Genomic DNA, 27697 nt, shown 5'->3' with positions numbered 1-27697 from the left:
CAATGATGGCACACTGTGCATTAACACTGCAGCAGCTGCTGCACCTCTTACAAACTTAGTTTCTTAAGGTAGAGTTTAAAAAAAAGGGAATTGGATAATTGCATGAAAGGAGAGGCAAAGAAAAGCAGAGCTAAGGAAGTGGGCCCAAATGGCAAGTCTTTCAAAAAACTGGCAATGGTACGATGGCCTGAATGGACTGGCGATGTGTTGTGCACTGCTGATCGTCCATGGCTGGGTCAATACCTCTGCAGCCTTGCGAAATGTCACAGTGGAATTGCATTTCAATGAAACAAGCAGCACAAATCGATTAAGACTGTACAGTTTAACAATACTTGCAGCTTCCTCAGCGCTGCAACTGTGTTGAGTTTCTGTAGTGTAGTGGTGATCACGTTTGCCTCACACGCAAAAGGTCTCTAGTTCGAAACTGGGCAGAAACATTTTCAAAACCAACCCGAACATCTTCGCAAGAAATATGCAATCATTGACATTCCCCATGAACACAACACAATTTCTCAAAGCTCTCTTTCTCTTGCACATTGTGTGCACAATGCCTTGCACTCGCTCCTCTTTCTAGTCCTGATGCTGCAGAAAGTTCCTCAAAACCGAGCAGTGACACTTTATTTGGCTCAGATTAGAATAGAAACCTGCAACACGAGCTTGCTAAGTCACAGCGAATCTTAGTCTCATTTCAGACGAGGCAAAAGCACATCAGCAATTCACTTTCACCAGCTCCACAGTCGTTGAGACAGGGGCACGCTGCAATATTTTGACCCGCACTGTCCAATTACTCGCTGTCAGCAGCAAGTGGCGTCTGCTGCCTCAATCAACAGGTTACTGGCCATCTCGGGGAGGTAAAATAGCACAACCCGGGCCAAATCTCCCCAGAAACCAAGCACCGGCTCAGCAAAACGTAGGCACATGATATCCGGGTCACTGAACCTCCGAGCAGCTCTGACAGAACAGCCAAGTGACTGAAACTTTCTTTGAGTTGCAATGATGAATCTCCGGTGGAAACAAGTTGGGGGAAATTGCTCCTCCTGAACATTTCTTCTTGTGTAAAAGGGGCAAAAATCCTTTTCAATTTAACCACTGCTGCAGCAGATTCTTGGTGTCTTAAGCACCTTGATAACCCAGCTCTTAACATGCAGCCGCAATTATGACAAGGGGTAAAGGTTCATGACACGCAGAGGGGGAAAATTTATTTAAGTTATGACAGTCGCTCACAGATTTAATAGCGTTTTGTTCAGTCAGTAACAGAGACATACCTGGATTTATTGATGCAGATTAACATAACTATTCAGCGTCACGCAGAGCCGCTAGGAGTACTTTGCCTCCCTTCAAGACGGATACAGCTGATTCTGTAACTGAAGCTAAGGAAACAGGCAGACCTGCCAAATTATCATTTTATTTTGTTCTTCATTCGGCAAGTAACAGGAACACTAACAAGGTGGCGTTGAAAATGAGATGCACTGCGGCTCCGCTCAATATCAAAGCGCTCCTTCATATTGAACCGAGGAAGAATATACATGAATAAAAGCAAAATACTGTGGATGCTGGAAATCTGAAAAAAAAACAAGAAATTCTGGAAATACTCAGCACGACTGGCAGCATCTGTGGAGACAGAAGCAGAGTTAACATTTCGGCTCAGTGACCCTTCTTCAGAACTGGCAAATATTAGAAACGTCAAAGGTTAGAAGCAAGTAAAGCGGGGGTGGAGCAAGAGATAACAAAGGAGAAGGTGTAGATTGGACAAGGCCACAGAATAGCTGACCAGAAGGTCATGGAGCAAAGGCAAACAATATGTTAATGGTGTGTTGAAAGACAAAGCATTAGTACAGAGAGGACTGTTAATGGACTGAAAATTGAACAGCAGCAAGTACAAACAGGAAAAAAAACAGTGGGTAAGCAAACTGAACAAACTAAGATGAAATAAAATAAACATACAAAAAAATGTAAAAAATGTAAAAATGAAAAATAACAAAAAATGAAAGTAAAATGGGGGCCCCGTCATGCTCTGGAATTATTGAACTCAATATTCAGTCCGGCACGCTCTCGTGTGCAGTGGTTCACACCGCAGCCTCACAGCTCCAGCGACCCGCTTTCAATTCTGGGCACTGCCTGCGTGGTGTTTGCAAGTTCTCCCTGTGTCTGCGTGGGATTCCTCTGGGTGCTCCGGTTTCCTCCCACATGCCAAAGACTGGCTGCTTGATAGGTTAATTGGCCATTATAAATTGCCCCTCGTATAGGGAGGTGGTAGGGAAATATAGGGAAGGTGGGGATGTGGTAGGAATATGGAATTCGTGTCGGATTAGTATAAATGGGTGGTCGATGGTCAGCACAGACTCGGTGGGCCGAAGGGCCTGTTTCACTGCTGCATCACCAAACTAAACTAATCGGTCAACGGGATGCTGTTTTTCGAGCTTGTGTTGATGTTCACTGGAACACTGAGGCAATCCCAGGATAGAGATGTGAGCATGAGAGCAGTGGGCAGTCTTGAAATGGCAAGCAACCGGAAGCTCAGGGTCCTGCTTGCGGACTGAGCCGATGTCTTCCGCAAAGCGGTCACCCAGTCTGCGTTTGGTCTCCCCAATAAACATGAATATACATGAATTGGATTTAGGCGCCAGTACGTTGCAAAACAAGAAGAAAGAAAAGCACAAATGCCATTAACTCTGACTTTGCAAATGATTCACTGAAAAATTCTTTCCTTTGCTGGAAAAGATGACTATTGTGCATCTGAAAATGGGCACCATGGGATTGTGTTGCATACTGACCTGTTTTCTTATATTTGCCTGTCATCTGTGCAATTCAATTTGTGTTGGATATTGCTGAGAATCTCATTTCAAGATGAGGGCACAGATATTATTATAATCCTACTGAAAGCCTAAACCTGGAACAAATCCTGTGTTACATGGATTGCAACTTATCGAGGGCTGTGCAGCTAAGGTGAGGAAGACAGGAATGATGTGTTTGATGATTGCGTGGAATGCATTGCAAACTTGGGTTACGTTGCTTGATTTCATTCTACACCTTGAAATTCAGAAACAAGTGAGGCACCAGGTGGAAACCAACAGCTGTCTCTGTGGAAGAGGGGACATGGCTTCCTAATCTAACCATTTGAACTCTGCAAACATTCTGCTGGATCTGAACTGCCCTGTATACCAAGGCCAATTTGTATACTATATAAATTGGCATGCCCAGACTATGCAGTGGGGTCCAACCAGGACATTATATAGCTGCAGTGAAGCTTCGCCCCCATTATATAACTGCCTCTGTTATGCATTCTACTGCGAGGGTAATCACATTGTATGTAGCAACTCAGCAAAATAAGGACTCATTTGATCAAAATAAAGAGTTTAAAAACACAAATATGTGTCAGTGCAATCAGTAAATAATGAGAAATGAAATCCAGAAGTTGGCAAGAATCCCAAGTGGATGTCTTGGTGTGGTTGGGGAAGGGAATCTTTGTCAATGATGGCACACTGTGCATTAACACTGCAGCAGCTGCTGCACCTCTTACAAACTTAGTTTCTTAAGGTAGAGTTTAAAAAAAAGGGAATTGGATAATTGCATGAAAGGAGAGGCAAAGAAAAGCAGAGCTAAGGAAGTGGGCCCAAATGGCAAGTCTTTCAAAAAACTGGCAATGGTACGATGGCCTGAATGGACTGGCGATGTGTTGTGCACTGCTGATCGTCCATGGCTGGGTCAATACCTCTGCAGCCTTGCGAAATGTCACAGTGGAATTGCATTTCAATGAAACAAGCAGCACAAATCGATTAAGACTGTACAGTTTAACAATACTTGTAGCTTCCTCAGCTCTGCAACTGTGTTGAGTTTCTGTAGTGTAGTGGTGATCACGTTTGCCTCACACGCAAAAGGTCCCCAGTTCGAAACTGGGCAGAAACATTTTCAAAACCAACCCGAACATCTTCGCAAGAAATGTGCAATCATTGACATTCCCCATTAACACAACACAATTTCTCAAAGCTCTCTTTCTCTTGCACATTGTGTGCACAATGCCTTGCACTCGCTCCTCTTTCTAGTCCTGATGCTGCAGAAAGTTCCTCAAAACCGAGCAGTGACACTTTATTTGGCTCAGATTAGAATAGAAACCTGCAACACGAGCTTGCTAAGTCACAGCGAATCTTAGTCTCATTTCAGACGAGGCAAAAGCACATCAGCAATTCACTTTCACCAGCTCCACAGTCGTTGAGACAGGGGCACGCTGCAATATTTTGACCCGCACTGTCCAATTACTCGCTGTCAGCAGCAAGTGGCGTCTGCTGCCTCAATCAACAGGTTACTGGCCATCTCGGGGAGGTAAAATAGCACAACCCGGGCCAAATCTCCCCAGAAACCAAGCACCGGCTCAGCAAAACGTAGGCACATGATATCCGGGTCACTGAACCTCCGAGCAGCTCTGACAGAACACCCAAGTGACTGAAACTTTCTTTGCGTTGCAATGATGAATCTCCGGTGGAAACAAGTTGGGGGAAATTGCTCCTCCTGAACATTTCTTCTTGTGTAAAAGGGGCAAAAATCCTTTTCAATTTAACCACTGCTGCAGCAGATTCTTGGTGTCTTAAGCACCTTGATAACCCAGCTCTTAACATGCAGCCGCAATTATGACAAGGGGTAAAGGTTCATGACACGCAGAGGGGGAAAATTTATTTAAGTTATGACAGTCGCTCACAGATTTAATAGCGTTTTGTTCAGTCAGTAACAGAGACATACCTGGATTTATTGATGCAGATTAACATAACTATTCAGCGTCACGCAGAGCCGCTAGGAGTACTTTGCCTCCCTTCAAGACGGACACAGCTGATTCTGTAACTGAAGCTAAGGAAACAGGCAGACCTGCCAAATTATCATTTTATTTTGTTCTTCATTCGGCAAGTAACAGGAACACTAACAAGGTGGCGTTGAAAATGAGATGCACTGCGGCTCCGCTCAATATCAAAGCGCTCCTTCATATTGAACCGAGGAAGAATATACATGAATAAAAGCAAAATACTGTGGATGCTGGAAATCTGAAAAAAAAACAAGAAATTCTGGAAATACTCAGCACGACTGGCAGCATCTGTGGAGACAGAAGCAGAGTTAACATTTCGGCTCAGTGACCCTTCTTCAGAACTGGCAAATATTAGAAACGTCAAAGGTTAGAAGCAAGTAAAGCGGGGGTGGAGCAAGAGATAACAAAGGAGAAGGTGTAGATTGGACAAGGCCACAGAATAGCTGACCAGAAGGTCATGGAGCAAAGGCAAACAATATGTTAATGGTGTGTTGAAAGACAAAGCATTAGTACAGAGAGGACTGTTAATGGACTGAAAATTGAACAGCAGCAAGTACAAACAGGAAAAAAAAACAGTGGGTAAGCAAACTGAACAAACTAAGATGAAATAAAATAAACATACAAAAAAATGTAAAAAATGTAAAAATGAAAAATAACAAAAAATGAAAGTAAAATGGGGGCCCCGTCATGCTCTGGAATTATTGAACTCAATATTCAGTCCGGCACGCTCTCGTGTGCAGTGGTTCACACCGCAGCCTCACAGCTCCAGCGACCCGCTTTCAATTCTGGGCACTGCCTGCGTGGTGTTTGCAAGTTCTCCCTGTGTCTGCGTGGGATTCCTCTGGGTGCTCCGGTTTCCTCCCACATGCCAAAGACTGGCTGCTTGATAGGTTAATTGGCCATTATAAATTGCCCCTCGTATAGGGAGGTGGTAGGGAAATATAGGGAAGGTGGGGATGTGGTAGGAATATGGAATTCGTGTCGGATTAGTATAAATGGGTGGTCGATGGTCAGCACAGACTCGGTGGGCCGAAGGGCCTGTTTCACTGCTGCATCACCAAACTAAACTAATCGGTCAACGGGATGCTGTTTTTCGAGCTTGTGTTGATGTTCACTGGAACACTGAGGCAATCCCAGGATAGAGATGTGAGCATGAGAGCAGTGGGCAGTCTTGAAATGGCAAGCAACCGGAAGCTCAGGGTCCTGCTTGCGGACTGAGCCGATGTCTTCCGCAAAGCGGTCACCCAGTCTGCGTTTGGTCTCCCCAACAAACATGAATATACATGAATTGGATTTAGGCGCCAGTATGTTGCAAAACAAGAAGAAAGAAAAGCACAAATGCCATTAACTCTGACTTTGCAAATGATTCACTGAAAAATTCTTTCATTTGCTGGAAAGGATGACTATTGTGCATCTGAAAATGGGCACCATGGGATTGTGTTGCATACTGACCTGTTTTCTTATATTTGCCTGTCATCTGTGCAATTCAATTTGTGTTGGATATTGCTGAGAATCTCATTTCAAGATGAGGGCACAGATATTATTATAATCCTACTGAAAGCCTAAACCTGGAACAAATCCTGTGTTACATGGATTGCAACTTATCGAGGGCTGTGCAGCTAAGGTGAGGAAGACAGGAATGATGTGTTTGATGATTGCGTGGAATGCATTGCAAACTTGGGTTACGTTGCTTGATTTCATTCTACACCTTGAAATTCAGAAACAAGTGAGGCACCAGGTGGAAACCAACAGCTGTCTCTGTGGAAGAGGGGACATGGCTTCCTAATCTAACCATTTGAACTCTGCAAACATTCTGCTGGATCTGAACTGCCCTGTATACCAAGGCCAATTTGTATACTATATAAATTGGCATGCCCAGACTCTGCAGTGGGGTCCAACCAGGACATTATATAGCTGCAGTGAAGCTTCGCCCCCATTATATAACTGCCTCTGTTATGCATTCTACTGCGAGGGTAATCACATTGTATGTAGCAACTCAGCAAAATAAGGACTCATTTGATCAAAATAAAGAGTTTAAAAACACAAATATGTGTCAGTGCAATCAGTAAATAATGAGAAATGAAATCCAGAAGTTGGCAAGAATCCCAAGTGGATGTCTTGGTGTGGTTGGGGAAGGGAATCTTTGTCAATGATGGCACACTGTGCATTAACACTGCAGCAGCTGCTGCACCTCTTACAAACTTAGTTTCTTAAGGTAGAGTTTAAAAAAAAGGGAATTGGATAATTGCATGAAAGGAGAGGCAAAGAAAAGCAGAGCTAAGGAAGTGGGCCCAAATGGCAAGTCTTTCAAAAAACTGGCAATGGTACGATGGCCTGAATGGACTGGCGATGTGTTGTGCACTGCTGATCGTCCATGGCTGGGTCAATACCTCTGCAGCCTTGCGAAATGTCACAGTGGAATTGCATTTCAATGAAACAAGCAGCACAAATCGATTAAGACTGTACAGTTTAACAATACTTGCAGCTTCCTCAGCGCTGCAACTGTGTTGAGTTTCTGTAGTGTAGTGGTGATCACGTTTGCCTCACACGCAAAAGGTCTCTAGTTCGAAACTGGGCAGAAACATTTTCAAAACCAACCCGAACATCTTCGCAAGAAATATGCAATCATTGACATTCCCCATGAACACAACACAATTTCTCAAAGCTCTCTTTCTCTTGCACATTGTGTGCACAATGCCTTGCACTCGCTCCTCTTTCTAGTCCTGATGCTGCAGAAAGTTCCTCAAAACCGAGCAGTGACACTTTATTTGGCTCAGATTAGAATAGAAACCTGCAACACGAGCTTGCTAAGTCACAGCGAATCTTAGTCTCATTTCAGACGAGGCAAAAGCACATCAGCAATTCACTTTCACCAGCTCCACAGTCGTTGAGACAGGGGCACGCTGCAATATTTTGACCCGCACTGTCCAATTACTCGCTGTCAGCAGCAAGTGGCGTCTGCTGCCTCAATCAACAGGTTACTGGCCATCTCGGGGAGGTAAAATAGCACAACCCGGGCCAAATCTCCCCAGAAACCAAGCACCGGCTCAGCAAAACGTAGGCACATGATATCCGGGTCACTGAACCTCCGAGCAGCTCTGACAGAACAGCCAAGTGACTGAAACTTTCTTTGAGTTGCAATGATGAATCTCCGGTGGAAACAAGTTGGGGGAAATTGCTCCTCCTGAACATTTCTTCTTGTGTAAAAGGGGCAAAAATCCTTTTCAATTTAACCACTGCTGCAGCAGATTCTTGGTGTCTTAAGCACCTTGATAACCCAGCTCTTAACATGCAGCCGCAATTATGACAAGGGGTAAAGGTTCATGACACGCAGAGGGGGAAAATTTATTTAAGTTATGACAGTCGCTCACAGATTTAATAGCGTTTTGTTCAGTCAGTAACAGAGACATACCTGGATTTATTGATGCAGATTAACATAACTATTCAGCGTCACGCAGAGCCGCTAGGAGTACTTTGCCTCCCTTCAAGACGGACACAGCTGATTCTGTAACTGAAGCTAAGGAAACAGGCAGACCTGCCAAATTATCATTTTATTTTGTTCTTCATTCGGCAAGTAACAGGAACACTAACAAGGTGGCGTTGAAAATGAGATGCACTGCGGCTCCGCTCAATATCAAAGCGCTCCTTCATATTGAACCGAGGAAGAATATACATGAATAAAAGCAAAATACTGTGGATGCTGGAAATCTGAAAAAAAAACAAGAAATTCTGGAAATACTCAGCACGACTGGCAGCATCTGTGGAGACAGAAGCAGAGTTAACATTTCGGCTCAGTGACCCTTCTTCAGAACTGGCAAATATTAGAAACGTCAAAGGTTAGAAGCAAGTAAAGCGGGGGTGGAGCAAGAGATAACAAAGGAGAAGGTGTAGATTGGACAAGGCCACAGAATAGCTGACCAGAAGGTCATGGAGAAAAGGCAAACAATATGTTAATGGTGTGTTGAAAGACAAAGCATTAGTACAGAGAGGACTGTTAATGGACTGAAAATTGAACAGCAGCAAGTACAAACAGGAAAAAAAACAGTGGGTAAGCAAACTGAACAAACTAAGATGAAATAAAATAAACATACAAAAAAATGTAAAAAATGTAAAAATGAAAAATAACAAAAAATGAAAGTAAAATGGGGGCCCCGTCATGCTCTGGAATTATTGAACTCAATATTCAGTCCGGCACGCTCTCGTGTGCAGTGGTTCACACCGCAGCCTCACAGCTCCAGCGACCCGCTTTCAATTCTGGGCACTGCCTGCGTGGTGTTTGCAAGTTCTCCCTGTGTCTGCGTGGGATTCCTCTGGGTGCTCCGGTTTCCTCCCACATGCCAAAGACTGGCTGCTTGATAGGTTAATTGGCCATTATAAATTGCCCCTCGTATAGGGAGGTGGTAGGGAAATATAGGGAAGGTGGGGATGTGGTAGGAATATGGAATTCGTGTCGGATTAGTATAAATGGGTGGTCGATGGTCAGCACAGACTCGGTGGGCCGAAGGGCCTGTTTCACTGCTGCATCACCAAACTAAACTAATCGGTCAACGGGATGCTGTTTTTCGAGCTTGTGTTGATGTTCACTGGAACACTGAGGCAATCCCAGGATAGAGATGTGAGCATGAGAGCAGTGGGCAGTCTTGAAATGGCAAGCAACCGGAAGCTCAGGGTCCTGCTTGCGGACTGAGCCGATGTCTTCCGCAAAGCGGTCACCCAGTCTGCGTTTGGTCTCCCCAATAAACATGAATATACATGAATTGGATTTAGGCGCCAGTACGTTGCAAAACAAGAAGAAAGAAAAGCACAAATGCCATTAACTCTGACTTTGCAAATGATTCACTGAAAAATTCTTTCCTTTGCTGGAAAAGATGACTATTGTGCATCTGAAAATGGGCACCATGGGATTGTGTTGCATACTGACCTGTTTTCTTATATTTGCCTGTCATCTGTGCAATTCAATTTGTGTTGGATATTGCTGAGAATCTCATTTCAAGATGAGGGCACAGATATTATTATAATCCTACTGAAAGCCTAAACCTGGAACAAATCCTGTGTTACATGGATTGCAACTTATCGAGGGCTGTGCAGCTAAGGTGAGGAAGACAGGAATGATGTGTTTGATGATTGCGTGGAATGCATTGCAAACTTGGGTTACGTTGCTTGATTTCATTCTACACCTTGAAATTCAGAAACAAGTGAGGCACCAGGTGGAAACCAACAGCTGTCTCTGTGGAAGAGGGGACATGGCTTCCTAATCTAACCATTTGAACTCTGCAAACATTCTGCTGGATCTGAACTGCCCTGTATACCAAGGCCAATTTGTATACTATATAAATTGGCATGCCCAGACTATGCAGTGGGGTCCAACCAGGACATTATATAGCTGCAGTGAAGCTTCGCCCCCATTATATAACTGCCTCTGTTATGCATTCTACTGCGAGGGTAATCACATTGTATGTAGCAACTCAGCAAAATAAGGACTCATTTGATCAAAATAAAGAGTTTAAAAACACAAATATGTGTCAGTGCAATCAGTAAATAATGAGAAATGAAATCCAGAAGTTGGCAAGAATCCCAAGTGGATGTCTTGGTGTGGTTGGGGAAGGGAATCTTTGTCAATGATGGCACACTGTGCATTAACACTGCAGCAGCTGCTGCACCTCTTACAAACTTAGTTTCTTAAGGTAGAGTTTAAAAAAAAGGGAATTGGATAATTGCATGAAAGGAGAGGCAAAGAAAAGCAGAGCTAAGGAAGTGGGCCCAAATGGCAAGTCTTTCAAAAAACTGGCAATGGTACGATGGCCTGAATGGACTGGCGATGTGTTGTGCACTGCTGATCGTCCATGGCTGGGTCAATACCTCTGCAGCCTTGCGAAATGTCACAGTGGAATTGCATTTCAATGAAACAAGCAGCACAAATCGATTAAGACTGTACAGTTTAACAATACTTGTAGCTTCCTCAGCTCTGCAACTGTGTTGAGTTTCTGTAGTGTAGTGGTGATCACGTTTGCCTCACACGCAAAAGGTCCCCAGTTCGAAACTGGGCAGAAACATTTTCAAAACCAACCCGAACATCTTCGCAAGAAATGTGCAATCATTGACATTCCCCATTAACACAACACAATTTCTCAAAGCTCTCTTTCTCTTGCACATTGTGTGCACAATGCCTTGCACTCGCTCCTCTTTCTAGTCCTGATGCTGCAGAAAGTTCCTCAAAACCGAGCAGTGACACTTTATTTGGCTCAGATTAGAATAGAAACCTGCAACACGAGCTTGCTAAGTCACAGCGAATCTTAGTCTCATTTCAGACGAGGCAAAAGCACATCAGCAATTCACTTTCACCAGCTCCACAGTCGTTGAGACAGGGGCACGCTGCAATATTTTGACCCGCACTGTCCAATTACTCGCTGTCAGCAGCAAGTGGCGTCTGCTGCCTCAATCAACAGGTTACTGGCCATCTCGGGGAGGTAAAATAGCACAACCCGGGCCAAATCTCCCCAGAAACCAAGCACCGGCTCAGCAAAACGTAGGCACATGATATCCGGGTCACTGAACCTCCGAGCAGCTCTGACAGAACACCCAAGTGACTGAAACTTTCTTTGCGTTGCAATGATGAATCTCCGGTGGAAACAAGTTGGGGGAAATTGCTCCTCCTGAACATTTCTTCTTGTGTAAAAGGGGCAAAAATCCTTTTCAATTTAACCACTGCTGCAGCAGATTCTTGGTGTCTTAAGCACCTTGATAACCCAGCTCTTAACATGCAGCCGCAATTATGACAAGGGGTAAAGGTTCATGACACGCAGAGGGGGAAAATTTATTTAAGTTATGACAGTCGCTCACAGATTTAATAGCGTTTTGTTCAGTCAGTAACAGAGACATACCTGGATTTATTGATGCAGATTAACATAACTATTCAGCGTCACGCAGAGCCGCTAGGAGTACTTTGCCTCCCTTCAAGACGGACACAGCTGATTCTGTAACTGAAGCTAAGGAAACAGGCAGACCTGCCAAATTATCATTTTATTTTGTTCTTCATTCGGCAAGTAACAGGAACACTAACAAGGTGGCGTTGAAAATGAGATGCACTGCGGCTCCGCTCAATATCAAAGCGCTCCTTCATATTGAACCGAGGAAGAATATACATGAATAAAAGCAAAATACTGTGGATGCTGGAAATCTGAAAAAAAAACAAGAAATTCTGGAAATACTCAGCACGACTGGCAGCATCTGTGGAGACAGAAGCAGAGTTAACATTTCGGCTCAGTGACCCTTCTTCAGAACTGGCAAATATTAGAAACGTCAAAGGTTAGAAGCAAGTAAAGCGGGGGTGGAGCAAGAGATAACAAAGGAGAAGGTGTAGATTGGACAAGGCCACAGAATAGCTGACCAGAAGGTCATGGAGCAAAGGCAAACAATATGTTAATGGTGTGTTGAAAGACAAAGCATTAGTACAGAGAGGACTGTTAATGGACTGAAAATTGAACAGCAGCAAGTACAAACAGGAAAAAAAACAGTGGGTAAGCAAACTGAACAAACTAAGATGAAATAAAATAAACATACAAAAAAATGTAAAAAATGTAAAAATGAAAAATAACAAAAAATGAAAGTAAAATGGGGGCCCCGTCATGCTCTGGAATTATTGAACTCAATATTCAGTCCGGCACGCTCTCGTGTGCAGTGGTTCACACCGCAGCCTCACAGCTCCAGCGACCCGCTTTCAATTCTGGGCACTGCCTGCGTGGTGTTTGCAAGTTCTCCCTGTGTCTGCGTGGGATTCCTCTGGGTGCTCCGGTTTCCTCCCACATGCCAAAGACTGGCTGCTTGATAGGTTAATTGGCCATTATAAATTGCCCCTCGTATAGGGAGGTGGTAGGGAAATATAGGGAAGGTGGGGATGTGGTAGGAATATGGAATTCGTGTCGGATTAGTATAAATGGGTGGTCGATGGTCAGCACAGACTCGGTGGGCCGAAGGGCCTGTTTCACTGCTGCATCACCAAACTAAACTAATCGGTCAACGGGATGCTGTTTTTCGAGCTTGTGTTGATGTTCACTGGAACACTGAGGCAATCCCAGGATAGAGATGTGAGCATGAGAGCAGTGGGCAGTCTTGAAATGGCAAGCAACCGGATGCTCAGGGTCCTGCTTGCGGACTGAGCCGACGTCTTCCGCAAAGCGGTCACCCAGTCTGCGTTTGGTCTCCCCAATAAACATGAATATACATGAATTGGATTTAGGCGCCAGTATGTTGCAAAACAAGAAGAAAGAAAAGCACAAATGCCATTAACTCTGACTTTGCAAATGATTCACTGAAAAATTCTTTCCTTTGCTGGAAAAGATGACTATTGTGCATCTGAAAATGGGCACCATGGGATTGTGTTGCATACTGACCTGTTTTCTTATATTTGCCTGTCATCTATACAATTCAATTTGTGTTGGATATTGCTGAGAATCTCATTTCAAGATGAGGGCACAGATATTATTATAATCCTACTGAAAGCCTAAACCTGGAACAAATCCTGTGTTACATGGATTGCAACTTATCGAGGGCTGTGCAGCTAAGGTGAGGAAGACAGGAATGATGTGTTTGATGATTGCGTGGAATGCATTGCAAACTTGGGTTACGTTGCTTGATTTCATTCTACACCTTGAAATTCAGAGACAAGTGAGGCACCAGGTGGAAACCAACAGCTGTCTCTGTGGAAGAGGGGACATGGCTTCCTAATCTAACCATTTGAACTCTGCAAACATTCTGCTGGATCTGAACTGCCCTGTATACCAAGGCCAATTTGTATACTATATAAATTGGCATGCCCAGACTATGCAGTGGGGTCCAACCAGGACATTATATAGCTGCAGTGAAGCTTCGCCCCCATTATATAACTGCCTCTGTTATGCATTCTACTGCGAGGGTAATCACATTGTATGTAGCAACTCAGCAAAATAAGGACTCATTTGATCAAAATAAAGAGTTTAAAAACACAAATATGTGTCAGTGCAATCAGTAAATAATGAGAAATGAAATCCAGAAGTTGGCAAGAATCCCAAGTGGATGTCTTGGTGTGGTTGGGGAAGGGAATCTTTGTCAATGATGGCACACTGTGCATTAACACTGCAGCAGCTGCTGCACCTCTTACAAACTTAGTTTCTTAAGGTAGAGTTTAAAAAAAAGGGAATTGGATAATTGCATGAAAGGAGAGGCAAAGAAAAGCAGAGCTAAGGAAGTGGGCCCAAATGGCAAGTCTTTCAAAAAACTGGCAATGGTACGATGGCCTGAATGGACTGGCGATGTGTTGTGCACTGCTGATCGTCCATGGCTGGGTCAATACCTCTGCAGCCTTGCGAAATGTCACAGTGGAATTGCATTTCAATGAAACAAGCAGCACAAATCGATTAAGACTGTACAGTTTAACAATACTTGCAGCTTCCTCAGCGCTGCAACTGTGTTGAGTTTCTGTAGTGTAGTGGTGATCACGTTTGCCTTACACGCAAAAGGTCCCCAGTTCGAAACTGGGCAGAAACATTTTCAAAACCAACCCGAACATCTTCGCAAGAAATGTGCAATCATTGACATTCCCCATTAACACAACACAATTTCTCAAAGCTCTCTTTCTCTTGCACATTGTGTGCACAATGCCTTGCACTCGCTCCTCTTTCTAGTCCTGATGCTGCAGAAAGTTCCTCAAAACCGAGCAGTGACACTTTATTTGGCTCAGATTAGAATAGAAACCTGCAACACGAGCTTGCTAAGTCACAGCGAATCTTAGTCTCATTTCAGACGAGGCAAAAGCACATCAGCAATTCTCTTTCACCAGCTCCACAGTCGTTGAGACAGGGGCACGCTGCAATATTTTGACCCGCACTGTCCAATTACTCGCTGTCAGCAGCAAGTGGCGTCTGCTGCCTGAATCAACAGGTTACTGGCCATCTCGGGGAGGTAAAATAGCACAACCCGGGCCAAATCTCCCCAGAAACCAAGCACCGTCTCAGCAAAACGTAGGCACATGATATCCGGGTCACTGAACCTCCGAGCAGCTCTGACAGAACACCCAAGTGACTGAAACTTTCTTTGCGTTGCAATGATGAATCTCCGGTGGAAACAAGTTGGGGGAAATTGCTCCTCCTGAACATTTCTTCTTGTGTAAAAGGGGCAAAAATCCTTTTCAATTTAACCACTGCTGCAGCAGATTCTTGGTGTCTTAAGCACCTTGATAACCCAGCTCTTAACATGCAGCCGCAATTATGACAAGGGGTAAAGGTTCATGACACGCAGAGGGGGAAAATTTATTTAAGTTATGACAGTCGCTCACAGATTTAATAGCGTTTTGTTCAGTCAGTAACAGAGACATACCTGGATTTATTGATGCAGATTAACATAACTATTCAGCGTCACGCAGAGCCGCTAGGAGTACTTTGCCTCCCTTCAAGACGGACACAGCTGATTCTGTAACTGAAGCTAAGGAAACAGGCAGACCTGCCAAATTATCATTTTATTTTGTTCTTCATTCGGCAAGTAACAGGAACACTAACAAGGTGGCGTTGAAAATGAGATGCACTGCGGCTCCGCTCAATATCAAAGCGCTCCTTCATATTGAACCGAGGAAGAATATACATGAATAAAAGCAAAATACTGTGGATGCTGGAAATCTGAAAAAAAAACAAGAAATTCTGGAAATACTCAGCACGACTGGCAGCATCTGTGGAGACAGAAGCAGAGTTAACATTTCGGCTCAGTGACCCTTCTTCAGAACTGGCAAATATTAGAAACGTCAAAGGTTAGAAGCAAGTAAAGCGGGGGTGGAGCAAGAGATAACAAAGGAGAAGGTGTAGATTGGACAAGGCCACAGAATAGCTGACCAGAAGGTCATGGAGCAAAGGCAAACAATATGTTAATGGTGTGTTGAAAGACAAAGCATTAGTACAGAGAGGACTGTTAATGGACTGAAAATTGAACAGCAGCAAGTACAAACAGGAAAAAAAAACAGTGGGTAAGCAAACTGAACAAACTAAGATGAAATAAAATAAACATACAAAAAAATGTAAAAAATGTAAAAATGAAAAATAACAAAAAATGAAAGTAAAATGGGGGCCCCGTCATGCTCTGGAATTATTGAACTCAATATTCAGTCCGGCACGCTCTCGTGTGCAGTGGTTCACACCGCAGCCTCACAGCTCCAGCGACCCGCTTTCAATTCTGGGCACTGCCTGCGTGGTGTTTGCAAGTTCTCCCTGTGTCTGCGTGGGATTCCTCTGGGTGCTCCGGTTTCCTCCCACATGCCAAAGACTGGCTGCTTGATAGGTTAATTGGCCATTATAAATTGCCCCTCGTATAGGGAGGTGGTAGGGAAATATAGGGAAGGTGGGGATGTGGTAGGAATATGGAATTCGTGTCGGATTAGTATAAATGGGTGGTCGATGGTCAGCACAGACTCGGTGGGCCGAAGGGCCTGTTTCACTGCTGCATCACCAAACTAAACTAATCGGTCAACGGGATGCTGTTTTTCGAGCTTGTGTTGATGTTCACTGGAACACTGAGGCAATCCCAGGATAGAGATGTGAGCATGAGAGCAGTGGGCAGTCTTGAAATGGCAAGCAACCGGAAGCTCAGGGTCCTGCTTGCGGACTGAGCCGATGTCTTCCGCAAAGCGGTCACCCAGTCTGCGTTTGGTCTCCCCAATAAACATGAATATACATGAATTGGATTTAGGCGCCAGTATGTTGCAAAACAAGAAGAAAGAAAAGCACAAATGCCATTAACTCTGACTTTGCAAATGATTCACTGAAAAATTCTTTCATTTGCTGGAAAGGATGACTATTGTGCATCTGAAAATGGGCACCATGGGATTGTGTTGCATACTGACCTGTTTTCTTATATTTGCCTGTCATCTGTGCAATTCAATTTGTGTTGGATATTGCTGAGAATCTCATTTCAAGATGAGGGCACAGATATTATTATAATCCTACTGAAAGCCTAAACCTGGAACAAATCCTGTGTTACATGGATTGCAACTTATCGAGGGCTGTGCAGCTAAGGTGAGGAAGACAGGAATGATGTGTTTGATGATTGCGTGGAATGCATTGCAAACTTGGGTTACGTTGCTTGATTTCATTCTACACCTTGAAATTCAGAAACAAGTGAGGCACCAGGTGGAAACCAACAGCTGTCTCTGTGGAAGAGGGGACATGGCTTCCTAATCTAACCATTTGAACTCTGCAAACATTCTGCTGGATCTGAACTGCCCTGTATACCAAGGCCAATTTGTATACTATATAAATTGGCATGCCCAGACTATGCAGTGGGGTCCAACCAGGACATTATATAGCTGCAGTGAAGCTTCGCCCCCATTATATAACTGCCTCTGTTATGCATTCTACTGCGAGGGTAATCACATTGTATGTAGCAACTCAGCAAAATAAGGACTCATTTGATCAAAATAAAGAGTTTAAAAACACAAATATGTGTCAGTGCAATCAGTAAATAATGAGAAATGAAATCCAGAAGTTGGCAAGAATCCCAAGTGGATGTCTTGGTGTGGTTGGGGAAGGGAATCTTTGTCAATGATGGCACACTGTGCATTAACACTGCAGCAGCCGCTGCACCTCTTACAAACTTAGTTTCTTAAGGTAGAGTTTAAAAAAAAGGGAATTGGATAATTGCATGAAAGGAGAGGCAAAGAAAAGCAGAGCTAAGGAAGTGGGCCCAAATGGCAAGTCTTTCAAAAAACTGGCAATGGTACGATGGCCTGAATGGACTGGCGATGTGTTGTGCACTGCTGATCGTCCATGGCTGGGTCAATACCTCTGCAGCCTTGCGAAATGTCACAGTGGAATTGCATTTCAATGAAACAAGCAGCACAAATCGATTAAGACTGTACAGTTTAACAATACTTGCAGCTTCCTCAGCGCTGTAACTGTGTTGAGTTTCTGTAGTGTAGTGGTGATCACGTTTGCCTCACACGCAAAAGGTCCCCAGTTCGAAACTGGGCAGAAACATTTTCAAAACCAACCCGAACATCTTCGCAAGAAATATGCAATCATTGACATTCCCCATGAACACAACACAATTTCTCAAAGCTCTCTTTCTCTTGCACATTGTGTGCACAATGCCTTGCACTCGCTCCTCTTTCTAGTCCTGATGCTGCAGAAAGTTCCTCAAAACCGAGCAGTGACACTTTATTTGGCTCAGATTAGAATAGAAACCTGCAACACGAGCTTGCTAAGTCACAGCGAATCTTAGTCTCATTTCAGACGAGGCAAAAGCACATCAGCAATTCACTTTCACCAGCTCCACAGTCGTTGAGACAGGGGCACGCTGCAATATTTTGACCCGCACTGTCCAATTACTCGCTGTCAGCAGCAAGTGGCGTCTGCTGCCTCAATCAACAGGTTACTGGCCATCTCGGGGAGGTAAAATAGCACAACCCGGGCCAAATCTCCCCAGAAACCAAGCACCGGCTCAGCAAAACGTAGGCACATGATATCCGGGTCACTGAACCTCCGAGCAGCTCTGACAGAACAGCCAAGTGACTGAAACTTTCTTTGAGTTGCAATGATGAATCTCCGGTGGAAACAAGTTGGGGGAAATTGCTCCTCCTGAACATTTCTTCTTGGTGAAAAGGGGCAAAAAATCCTTTTCAATTTAACCACTGCTGCAGCAGATTCTTGGTGTCTGAAGCACCTTGATAACCCAGCTCTTAACATGCAGCCGCAATTATGACAAGGGGTAAAGGTTCATGACACGCAGAGGGGGAAAATTTATTTAAGTTATGACAGTCGCTCACAGATTTAATAGCGTTTTGTTCAGTCAGTAACAGAGACATACCTGGATTTATTGATGCAGATTAACATAACTATTCAGCGTCACGCAGAGCCGCTAGGAGTACTTTGCCTCCCTTCAAGACGGACACAGCTGATTCTGTAACTGAAGCTAAGGAAACAGGCAGACCTGCCAAATTATCATTTTATTTTGTTCTTCATTCGGCAAGTAACAGGAACACTAACAAGGTGGCGTTGAAAATGAGATGCACTGCGGCTCCGCTCAATATCAAAGCGCTCCTTCATATTGAACCGAGGAAGAATATACATGAATAAAAGCAAAATACTGTGGATGCTGGAAATCTGAAAAAAAAACAAGAAATTCTGGAAATACTCAGCACGACTGGCAGCATCTGTGGAGACAGAAGCAGAGTTAACATTTCGGCTCAGTGACCCTTCTTCAGAACTGGCAAATATTAGAAACGTCAAAGGTTAGAAGCAAGTAAAGCGGGGGTGGAGCAAGAGATAACAAAGGAGAAGGTGTAGATTGGACAAGGCCACAGAATAGCTGACCAGAAGGTCATGGAGCAAAGGCAAACAATATGTTAATGGTGTGTTGAAAGACAAAGCATTAGTACAGAGAGGACTGTTAATGGACTGAAAATTGAACAGCAGCAAGTACAAACAGGAAAAAAAACAGTGGGTAAGCAAACTGAACAAACTAAGATGAAATAAAATAAACATACAAAAAAATGTAAAAAATGTAAAAATGAAAAATAACAAAAAATGAAAGTAAAATGGGGGCCCCGTCATGCTCTGGAATTATTGAACTCAATATTCAGTCCGGCACGCTCTCGTGTGCAGTGGTTCACACCGCAGCCTCACAGCTCCAGCGACCCGCTTTCAATTCTGGGCACTGCCTGCGTGGTGTTTGCAAGTTCTCCCTGTGTCTGCGTGGGATTCCTCTGGGTGCTCCGGTTTCCTCCCACATGCCAAAGACTGGCTGCTTGATAGGTTAATTGGCCATTATAAATTGCCCCTCGTATAGGGAGGTGGTAGGGAAATATAGGGAAGGTGGGGATGTGGTAGGAATATGGAATTCGTGTCGGATTAGTATAAATGGGTGGTCGATGGTCAGCACAGACTCGGTGGGCCGAAGGGCCTGTTTCACTGCTGCATCACCAAACTAAACTAATCGGTCAACGGGATGCTGTTTTTCGAGCTTGTGTTGATGTTCACTGGAACACTGAGGCAATCCCAGGATAGAGATGTGAGCATGAGAGCAGTGGGCAGTCTTGAAATGGCAAGCAACCGGAAGCTCAGGGTCCTGCTTGCGGACTGAGCCGATGTCTTCCGCAAAGCGGTCACCCAGTCTGCGTTTGGTCTCCCCAATAACCATGAATATACATGAATTGGATTTAGGCGCCAGTACGTTGCAAAACAAGAAGAAAGAAAAGCACAAATGCAAATGATTCACTGAAAAATTCTTTCCTTTGCTGGAAAAGATGACTATTGTGCATCTGAAAATGGGCACCATGGGATTGTGTTGCATACTGACCTGTTTTCTTATATTTGCCTGTCATCTGTGCAATTCAATTTGTGTTGGATATTGCTGAGAATCTCATTTCAAGATGAGGGCACAGATATTATTATAATCCTACTGAAAGCCTAAACCTGGAACAAATCCTGTGTTACATGGATTGCAACTTATCGAGGGCTGTGCAGCTAAGGTGAGGAAGACAGGAATGATGTGTTTGATGATTGCGTGGAATGCATTGCAAACTTGGGTTACGTTGCTTGATTTCATTCTACACCTTGAAATTCAGAAACAAGTGAGGCACCAGGTGGAAACCAACAGCTGTCTCTGTGGAAGAGGGGACATGGCTTCCTAATCTAACCATTTGAACTCTGCAAACATTCTGCTGGATCTGAACTGCCCTGTATACCAAGGCCAATTTGTATACTATATAAATTGGCATGCCCAGACTATGCAGTGGGGTCCAACCAGGACATTATATAGCTGCAGTGAAGCTTCGCCCCCATTATATAACTGCCTCTGTTATGCATTCTACTGCGAGGGTAATCACATTGTATGTAGCAACTCAGCAAAATAAGGACTCATTTGATCAAAATAAAGAGTTTAAAAACACAAATATGTGTCAGTGCAATCAGTAAATAATGAGAAATGAAATCCAGAAGTTGGCAAGAATCCCAAGTGGATGTCTTGGTGTGGTTGGGGAAGGGAATCTTTGTCAATGATGGCACACTGTGCATTAACACTGCAGCAGCTGCTGCACCTCTTACAAACTTAGTTTCTTAAGGTAGAGTTTAAAAAAAAGGGAATTGGATAATTGCATGAAAGGAGAGGCAAAGAAAAGCAGAGCTAAGGAAGTGGGCCCAAATGGCAAGTCTTTCAAAAAACTGGCAATGGTACGATGGCCTGAATGGACTGGCGATGTGTTGTGCACTGCTGATCGTCCATGGCTGGGTCAATACCTCTGCAGCCTTGCGAAATGTCACAGTGGAATTGCATTTCAATGAAACAAGCAGCACAAATCGATTAAGACTGTACAGTTTAACAATACTTGTAGCTTCCTCAGCTCTGCAACTGTGTTGAGTTTCTGTAGTGTAGTGGTGATCACGTTTGCCTCACACGCAAAAGGTCCCCAGTTCGAAACTGGGCAGAAACATTTTCAAAACCAACCCGAACATCTTCGCAAGAAATGTGCAATCATTGACATTCCCCATTAACACAACACAATTTCTCAAAGCTCTCTTTCTCTTGCACATTGTGTGCACAATGCCTTGCACTCGCTCCTCTTTCTAGTCCTGATGCTGCAGAAAGTTCCTCAAAACCGAGCAGTGACACTTTATTTGGCTCAGATTAGAATAGAAACCTGCAACACGAGCTTGCTAAGTCACAGCGAATCTTAGTCTCATTTCAGACGAGGCAAAAGCACATCAGCAATTCACTTTCACCAGCTCCACAGTCGTTGAGACAGGGGCACGCTGCAATATTTTGACCCGCACTGTCCAATTACTCGCTGTCAGCAGCAAGTGGCGTCTGCTGCCTCAATCAACAGGTTACTGGCCATCTCGGGGAGGTAAAATAGCACAACCCGGGCCAAATCTCCCCAGAAACCAAGCACCGGCTCAGCAAAACGTAGGCACATGATATCCGGGTCACTGAACCTCCGAGCAGCTCTGACAGAACACCCAAGTGACTGAAACTTTCTTTGCGTTGCAATGATGAATCTCCGGTGGAAACAAGTTGGGGGAAATTGCTCCTCCTGAACATTTCTTCTTGTGTAAAAGGGGCAAAAATCCTTTTCAATTTAACCACTGCTGCAGCAGATTCTTGGTGTCTTAAGCACCTTGATAACCCAGCTCTTAACATGCAGCCGCAATTATGACAAGGGGTAAAGGTTCATGACACGCAGAGGGGGAAAATTTATTTAAGTTATGACAGTCGCTCACAGATTTAATAGCGTTTTGTTCAGTCAGTAACAGAGACATACCTGGATTTATTGATGCAGATTAACATAACTATTCAGCGTCACGCAGAGCCGCTAGGAGTACTTTGCCTCCCTTCAAGACGGACACAGCTGATTCTGTAACTGAAGCTAAGGAAACAGGCAGACCTGCCAAATTATCATTTTATTTTGTTCTTCATTCGGCAAGTAACAGGAACACTAACAAGGTGGCGTTGAAAATGAGATGCACTGCGGCTCCGCTCAATATCAAAGCGCTCCTTCATATTGAACCGAGGAAGAATATACATGAATAAAAGCAAAATACTGTGGATGCTGGAAATCTGAAAAAAAAACAAGAAATTCTGGAAATACTCAGCACGACTGGCAGCATCTGTGGAGACAGAAGCAGAGTTAACATTTCGGCTCAGTGACCCTTCTTCAGAACTGGCAAATATTAGAAACGTCAAAGGTTAGAAGCAAGTAAAGCGGGGGTGGAGCAAGAGATAACAAAGGAGAAGGTGTAGATTGGACAAGGCCACAGAATAGCTGACCAGAAGGTCATGGAGCAAAGGCAAACAATATGTTAATGGTGTGTTGAAAGACAAAGCATTAGTACAGAGAGGACTGTTAATGGACTGAAAATTGAACAGCAGCAAGTACAAACAGGAAAAAAAAAAGTGGGTAAGCAAACTGAACAAACTAAGATGAAATAAAATAAACATACAAAAAAATGTAAAAAATGTAAAAATGAAAAATAACAAAAAATGAAAGTAAAATGGGGGCCCCGTCATGCTCTGGAATTATTGAACTCAATATTCAGTCCGGCACGCTCTCGTATGCAGTGGTTCACACCGCAGCCTCACAGCTCCAGCGACCCGCTTTCAATTCTGGGCACTGCCTGCGTGGTGTTTGCAAGTTCTCCCTGTGTCTGCGTGGGATTCCTCTGGGTGCTCCGGTTTCCTCCCACATGCCAAAGACTGGCTGCTTGATAGGTTAATTGGCCATTATAAATTGCCCCTCGTATAGGGAGGTGGTAGGGAAATATAGGGAAGGTGGGGATGTGGTAGGAATATGGAATTCGTGTCGGATTAGTATAAATGGGTGGTCGATGGTCAGCACAGACTCGGTGGGCCGAAGGGCCTGTTTCACTGCTGCATCACCAAACTAAACTAATCGGTCAACGGGATGCTGTTTTTCGAGCTTGTGTTGATGTTCACTGGAACACTGAGGCAATCCCAGGATAGAGATGTGAGCATGAGAGCAGTGGGCAGTCTTGAAATGGCAAGCAACCGGAAGCTCAGGGTCCTGCTTGCGGACTGAGCCGACGTCTTCCGCAAAGCGGTCACCCAGTCTGCGTTTGGTCTCCCCAATAAACATGAATATACATGAATTGGATTTAGGCGCCAGTATGTTGCAAAACAAGAAGAAAGAAAAGCACAAATGCCATTAACTCTGACTTTGCAAATGATTCACTGAAAAATTCTTTCATTTGCTGGAAAAGATGACTATTGTGCATCTGAAAATGGGCACCATGGAATTGTGTTGCAGACTGACCTGTTTTCTTATATTTGCCTGTCATCTATACAATTCAATTTGTGTTGGATATTGCTGAGAATCTCATTTCAAGATGAGGGCACAGATATTATTAGAATCCTACTGAAAGCCTAAACCTGGAACAAATACTGTGTTACATGGATTGCAACGTTTCGAGGGCTGTGCAGCTAAGGTGAGGAAGACAGGAATGATGTGTTTGATGATTGCGTGGAATGCATTGCAAACTTGGGTTACGTTGCTTGATTTCATTCTACACCTTGAAATTCAGAAACAAGTGAGGCACCAGGTGGAAACCAACAGCTGTCTCTGTGGAAGAGGGGACATGGCTTCCTAATCTAACCATTTGAACTCTGCAAACATTCTGCTGGATCTGAACTGCCCTGTATACCAAGGCCAATTTGTATGCTATATAAATTGTCATGCCCAGACTATGCAGAGGACTCCAGGTGGGGTCCAACCATGACATGATATAGCTGCAGTGAAGCTTCGCCCCCATTATATAACTGCCTCTGTTACGCATTCTACTGCGAGGGTAATCACATTGTATGTAGCAACTCAGCAAAATAAGGACTCATTTGATCAAAATAAAGAGTTTAAAACACAAATATGTGTCAGTGCAATCAGTAAATAATGAGAAATGAAATCCAGAAGTTGGCAAGAATCCCAAGTGGATGTCTTGGTGTGGTTGGGGAAGGAATCTTTGTCAATGATGGCACACTGTGCATTAACACTGCAGCAGCTGCTGCACCTCTTACAAACTTAGTTTCTTAAGGTAGAGTTTAAAAAAAAAGGGAATTGGATAATTGCATGAAAGGAGAGGCAAAGAAAAGCAGAGCTAAGGAAGTGGGCCCAAATGGCAAGTCTTTCAAAAAACTGGCAATGGTACGATGGACTGAATGGACTGGCGATGTGTTGTGCACTGCTGATCGTCCATGGCTGGGTCAATACCTCTGCAGCCTTGCGAAATGTCACAGTGGAATTGCATTTCAATGAAACAAGCAGCACAAATCGATTAAGACTGTACAGTTTAACAATACTTGCAGCTTCCTCAGCGCTGCAACTGTGTTGAGTTTCTGTAGTGTAGTGGTGATCACGTTTGCCTAACACGCAAAAGGTCCCCAGTTCGAAACTGGGCAGAAACATTTTCAAAACCAACCCTAACATCTTCGCAAGAAATATGCAATCATTGACATTCCCCATGAACACAACACAATTTCTCAAAGCTCTCTTTCTCTTGCACATTGTGTGCACAATGCCTTGCACTCGCTCCTCTTTCTAGTCCTGATGCTGCAGAAAGTTCCTCAAAACCGAGCAGTGACACTTTATTTGGCTCAGATTAGAATAGAAACCTGCAACACGAGCTTGCGAAGTATCAGCGAATCTTTGTCTCATTTCAGACGAGGCAAAAGCACATCAGCAATTCACTTTCACCAGCTCCACAGTCGTTGAGACAGGGGCACGCTGCAATATTTTGACCCGCACTGTCCAATTACTCGCTGTCAGCAGCAAGTGGCGTCTGCTGCCTCAATCAACAGGTTATTGGCCATCTCGGGGAGGTAAAATAGCACAACCCGGGCCAAATCTCTCCAGAAACCAAGCACCGGCTCAGCAAAACGTAGGCACATGATATCCGGGTCTCTGAACCTCCGAGCAGCTCTGACAGAACAGCCAAGTGACTGAAACTTTCTTTGAGTTGCAATGATGAATCTCCGGTGGAAACAAGTTGGGGGAAATTGCTCCTCCTGAACATTTCTTCTTGGTGAAAAGGGGCAAAAAATCCTTTTCAATTTAACCACTGCTGCAGCAGATTCTTGGTGTCTGAAGCACCTTGATAACCCAGCTCTTAACATGCAGCCGCAATTATGACAAGGGGTAAAGGTTCATGACACGCAGAGGGGGAAAATTTATTTAAGTTATGACAGTCGCTCACAGATTTAATAGCGTTTTGTTCAGTCAGTAACAGAGACATACCTGGATTTATTGATGCAGATTAACATAACTATTCAGCGTCACGCAGAGCCGCTAGGAGTACTTTGCCTCCCTTCAAGACGGACACAGCTGATTCTGTAACTGAAGCTAAGGAAACAGGCAGACCTGCCAAATTATCATTTTATTTTGTTCTTCATTCGGCAAGTAACAGGAACACTAACAAGGTGGCGTTGAAAATGAGATGCACTGCGGCTCCGCTCAATATCAAAGCGCTCCTTCATATTGAACCGAGGAAGAATATACATGAATAAAAGCAAAATACTGTGGATGCTGGAAATCTGAAAAAAAAACAAGAAATTCTGGAAATACTCAGCACGACTGGCAGCATCTGTGGAGACAGAAGCAGAGTTAACATTTCGGCTCAGTGACCCTTCTTCAGAACTGGCAAATATTAGAAACGTCAAAGGTTAGAAGCAAGTAAAGCGGGGGTGGAGCAAGAGATAACAAAGGAGAAGGTGTAGATTGGACAAGGCCACAGAATAGCTGACCAGAAGGTCATGGAGCAAAGGCAAACAATATGTTAATGGTGTGTTGAAAGACAAAGCATTAGTACAGAGAGGACTGTTAATGGACTGAAAATTGAACAGCAGCAAGTACAAACAGGAAAAAAAAACAGTGGGTAAGCAAACTGAACAAACTAAGATGAAATAAAATAAACATACAAAAAAATGTAAAAAATGTAAAAATGAAAAATAACAAAAAATGAAAGTAAAATGGGGGCCCCGTCATGCTCTGGAATTATTGAACTCAATATTCAGTCCGGCACGCTCTCGTGTGCAGTGGTTCACACCGCAGCCTCACAGCTCCAGCGACCCGCTTTCAAGTCTGGGCACTGCCTGCGTGGTGTTTGCAAGTTCTCCCTGTGTCTGCGTGGGATTCCTCTGGGTGCTCCGGTTTCCTCCCACATGCCAAAGACTGGCTGCTTGATAGGTTAATTGGCCATTATAAATTGCCCCTCGTATAGGGAGGTGGTAGGGAAATATAGGGAAGGTGGGGATGTGGTAGGAATATGGAATTCGTGTCGGATTAGTATAAATGGGTGGTCGATGGTCAGCACAGACTCGGTGGGCCGAAGGGCCTGTTTCACTGCTGCATCACCAAACTAAACTAATCGGTCAACGGGATGCTGTTTTTCGAGCTTGTGTTGATGTTCACTGGAACACTGAGGCAATCCCAGGATAGAGATGTGAGCATGAGAGCAGTGGGCAGTCTTGAAATGGCAAGCAACCGGAAGCTCAGGGTCCTGCTTGCGGACTGAGCCGATGTCTTCCGCAAAGCGGTCACCCAGTCTGCGTTTGGTCTCCCCAATAAACATGAATATACATGAATTGGATTTAGGCGCCAGTATGTTGCAAAACAAGAAGAAAGAAAAGCACAAATGCCATTAACTCTGACTTTGCAAATGATTCACTGAAAAATTCATTCCTTTGCTGGAAAAGATGACTATTGTGCATCTGAAAATGGGCACCATGGGATTGTGTTGCATACTGACCTGTTTTCTTATATTTGCCTGTCATCTGTGCAATTCAATTTGTGTTGGATATTGCTGAGAATCTCATTTCAAGATGAGGGCACAGATATTATTATAATCCTACTGAAAGCCTAAACCTGGAACAAATCCTGTGTTACATGGATTGCAACTTATCGAGGGCTGTGCAGCTAAGGTGAGGAAGACAGGAATGATGTGTTTGATGATTGCGTGGAATGCATTGCAAACTTGGGTTACGTTGCTTGATTTCATTCTACACCTTGAAATTCAGAAACAAGTGAGGCACCAGGTGGAAACCAACAGCTGTCTCTGTGGAAGAGGGGACATGGCTTCCTAATCTAACCATTTGAACTCTGCAAACATTCTGCTGGATCTGAACTGCCCTGTATACCAAGGCCAATTTGTATACTACATAAATTGTCATGCCCAGACTATGCAGTGGGGTCCAACCAGCACATGATATAGCTGCAGTGAAGCTTCGCCCCCATTATATAACTGCCTCTGTTATGCATTCTACTGCGAGGGTAATCACATTGTATGTAGCAACTCAGCAAAATAAGGACTCATTTGATCAAAATAAAGAGTTTAAAAACACAAATATGTGTCAGTGCAATCAGTAAATAATGAGAAATGAAATCCAGAAGTT

General features: G+C 44.0%; 8 non-coding genes across 8 annotated transcripts; all 8 read left to right on the top strand.

The window, feature by feature from the left end:
- Positions 1-364: 364 nt before the first annotated feature.
- On the top strand, positions 365-437 carry trnav-cac (transfer RNA valine (anticodon CAC)). The gene has a single exon. It is a non-coding gene; the product is annotated as a tRNA-Val (tRNA).
- Positions 438-3833: 3396 nt separating this feature from the next.
- On the top strand, positions 3834-3906 carry trnav-cac (transfer RNA valine (anticodon CAC)). Its single transcript has one exon. It is a non-coding gene; the product is annotated as a tRNA-Val (tRNA).
- Positions 3907-7303: 3397 nt separating this feature from the next.
- Positions 7304-7376, top strand: trnav-cac (transfer RNA valine (anticodon CAC)). The gene has a single exon. It is a non-coding gene; the product is annotated as a tRNA-Val (tRNA).
- A 3396-nt stretch (positions 7377-10772) lies between these two features.
- trnav-cac (transfer RNA valine (anticodon CAC)) lies at positions 10773-10845 on the top strand. The gene has a single exon. It is a non-coding gene; the product is annotated as a tRNA-Val (tRNA).
- A 3396-nt stretch (positions 10846-14241) lies between these two features.
- trnav-uac (transfer RNA valine (anticodon UAC)) lies at positions 14242-14314 on the top strand. Its single transcript has one exon. It is a non-coding gene; the product is annotated as a tRNA-Val (tRNA).
- Positions 14315-17711: 3397 nt separating this feature from the next.
- Positions 17712-17784, top strand: trnav-cac (transfer RNA valine (anticodon CAC)). Its single transcript has one exon. It is a non-coding gene; the product is annotated as a tRNA-Val (tRNA).
- Positions 17785-21163: 3379 nt separating this feature from the next.
- trnav-cac (transfer RNA valine (anticodon CAC)) lies at positions 21164-21236 on the top strand. Its single transcript has one exon. It is a non-coding gene; the product is annotated as a tRNA-Val (tRNA).
- Positions 21237-24642: 3406 nt separating this feature from the next.
- trnav-aac (transfer RNA valine (anticodon AAC)) lies at positions 24643-24715 on the top strand. Its single transcript has one exon. It is a non-coding gene; the product is annotated as a tRNA-Val (tRNA).
- The last annotated feature ends 2982 nt before the right edge of the window (positions 24716-27697 follow it).

Source organism: Heterodontus francisci, chromosome 22 (assembly GCF_036365525.1).
Source record: "Heterodontus francisci isolate sHetFra1 chromosome 22, sHetFra1.hap1, whole genome shotgun sequence".
Taxonomy (NCBI): Eukaryota; Metazoa; Chordata; class Chondrichthyes; order Heterodontiformes; family Heterodontidae; genus Heterodontus; species Heterodontus francisci.
The sequence above is the reverse complement of the archived record's forward strand: the minus strand, read 5'-3'. Positions and strand labels throughout refer to the sequence as shown.